The sequence below is a fragment of the Pinus tabuliformis genome, chromosome 8 (assembly GCF_031772625.1).
Source record: "Pinus tabuliformis cultivar Carrire ecotype Pingquan chromosome 8, CPIR1, whole genome shotgun sequence".
Taxonomy (NCBI): domain Eukaryota; kingdom Viridiplantae; phylum Streptophyta; class Pinopsida; order Pinales; family Pinaceae; genus Pinus; species Pinus tabuliformis.
In genome coordinates this window covers 752,128,193-752,131,246 of record NC_142294.1, presented here as the reverse complement: position 1 = coordinate 752,131,246, position 3,054 = coordinate 752,128,193, and positions in this window count along the sequence as shown.

Genomic DNA, 3,054 nt, shown 5'->3' with positions numbered 1-3,054 from the left:
ATGACTCAAGTGAAAACCTCCATGAGGCGCTTGAGTCCCATTATTGGGTTGAAAACCTCTTTTGAGGCGGCCTAGTGATGAAAAAAAAAAGAATAATATAATAAGATCCCTGGGTGAAAACCTCCCTTGGAGGCACCCAAGGCAGGAAAATAGGGTGAAAACCTCCTTGAGGCGCCCTAGTTGTCTTTCAAAAGAAAAAGAGACAAGAAAAACAGAGAAAAGAAGGAAAAGAAAATTGACTTTTAATGTGAATTGCAGGTTACAAGTGGACCATAGGAGCAAGAGAAGATGTCACCAAGCATATTTCTTATCCCCCACACTCTTCTCCATCATTTCTGACCTTCATTCCACCCCACTGTGTTTTTTTTCCAAAAATTGTGTGTTCTGCAGGAGGTTCCTGTAAAAATCACAGAGAGACAGAAATGGTCTCAAAAATAAGTTTGAGGGGCTGATAGATTTCATGAAGAGCATGAAGAGATTCCTACATCTATCCACCCTCCTTTCCATCCATCCCACGCCTGTACCACCTCATCATGATCATGTTTTTCCTTCCTGTCAAAAAAAACACAGAAACTAGTTTTTTTTAGAAAAAAAAAAAAAAACAAAACAAAACAAAAATAAAGGGAGAAGCACCTCCAAATCTCACCTGCATCTTACCAAGCACCTCTCCATCTTCATCAGCATCTCTAGCATCATCCTTCCAGCTCCCAACACAAAAATCAGCTAAAAATTTTAAAGGGAGAAGCAGCTACAGGATCTCTTGTAGGAATCCCTATAGCAGCTGATCCCATTAAAATCAAGCCACAGCAACAAAATAGGTGTAGCCATAGGATTGAAGGGGACACTTGAAGCCAGATTCAGCTAGAGGATACCTACACAAAGCAAAAAAGCCACACATCAGGGAGCAGAAAGCATACAGCAAAGGAGATACACGCATGCAGCAACTAAAATACAAGCATGCAACAGCAAAAGGAACCAAAGAGCCTCACAGCACGTACATTCGACTCTCAGGTAAGTGACTAACCCTCTCCTCTGTTGCATCTGTGTAATTAGAAAGTGTGCATAAGCAAGTGATATGGTTAGGGTTGAATGAGAAAAGGTGGCCAGTTAACTAGCCACCCTCATCCAATTGACTGCACTCATCCGTAGATGCCACCACACGTGTGCCTAGTCAACTCACAGAAAAATCTAAAAGACAGGTAGTGGAGGGTATGCAAACTCTGATGCAATGATGGGAAGTGATTGTAGGAAAGATCCATGATGACAGGGCAGTGGGGACCAATGGTCCAAATATGGCAACGTACATCTTTTCCAGCTCACCCCATCACTGGAAATATCTCAAAGAAGACATACGTACTCCTCCTCGAAACTCATTCACCACCTTTTCTTCCATTTCATCCTCGTCCACTTAGCTACAGCAAGCTCTATACCGCCTCCATAGCCTCGAAACCATTGTTCTCTATCGTTTTCAGCCATCCTTCTGCTATCAACATTCTACAGGAGCAGTAACAGGTTCTACAGGAGCACCTACAGCCAATTCTACAGGATGGGCAGTAAGCAGCTTTTAAGTAGAAAACATAGGATTTTTGCTCAATTTGTGGCTTGAGGAGGTAGGTTCTGTGCATACCCACCTTGATTATCAATATGTGCAAGAAATTATATAATTCTAAGGAGAAGTTGAGTCCATAGAAGGAGAGAAGTTTTTCCTCTGTTTTCCTATTTCTTCAAAACTCTTGTCTCCATCTCTATTTTGGGTGTTCAAAAGGGGTATAAGAAAAATGACAGGGGGATTCATGAGGAAGGAGCCCACAAATTCAGCTAGGATGCATGAACATCCCGAAATAGTAGTCATTTTTATCATAGCAAATTGGATGCCATTCTTTGAAAAATTCTGAGGGTTTGATGAAGAAGTGGCTCAGGAGTTTTCCCTTTCTTTAGTCCCTCACTCAAGGACCAATGCCACTATTATTTTGCGGGGTCTCTCCATTGAAATCACCCTAGAATTTATCAGTAGGGTTACCACCCTTCCTCTTGGATTGCCTTGGAGCAAAGATGAAAAGCCAATTGGACAGTATGCCAAGAAAACCTTCTTCCAAAACAACGAACATCATGTAGAAGACAGAAATGGCATTAGGAGGACAAGCATACCTTACCCTTGGGATGAGGTCAGTTACCAGATTATCAAATATATTTCCTGTGAAGGGAGGTATAGCATAGTTTATGGCTACCATTTCAAACTTCTCCATGAGCTGAGATATGGCATGGATACTCCAACACCCCAGAAGCTCAGCATCATCTATTTTCTCTTACAGTCCCTTATAGACTCCGACACTAAGTTGAAGGCAGGAGGTCCAGATCGGTTGGCTCACCATGGGTTAATTAAACTATTAGTGGAAGAATCCCTCCATACCTTCACAATCCCCATAGCATGGGAAATATTTAGAAACATGACAGAAGAAGATGATATAAAGGTCCTCACATATGATCACAGTCCTTCTGATAGTGAGGGGGAAGAGCAACAAGGGGAAGAAGGGGAGGAAATTGAGGAACAAACAGAGAAGGAAGAAACCAAAAAAGAGAAGGAGGAAACTAAACCAGAGGAGAAAGAGACCAAAACAAAGAAAGAGGAAACAAAACCAGTAGAGTCGGGAAAGACAATAGGAGAGGAAACAGGGGCAGAAAAGGCAGAAGTGTCTCCTGAGACCCTAGAGAGAGAGGCAGCAGTTGCCCTCACTACCCTCAGCACCCCAACTAAACCAAAACAAAAGAGGAAGAGGCAAACATCAATGTATTTCAGGGCTCAGAAAATCACAAGGATAAAAATAGGAAAACCACAGCCATCTTCAACAATGCCTATTATAATTGAAGATTCAACCATTATAAAAGCGGAAGAATCTCCTTCTAAAACACCCATCACATATGAAAGAGGAAGTCCCAGATCTTCCACCTGGAAGGAAAGAGTGCAACTACAGCACTCCAAAATAGTTCTACAGGAAGCACAAACTGTTCTACAGGAGACTCTGACAGAGCTACACGAGACCGAAAAACTTGATA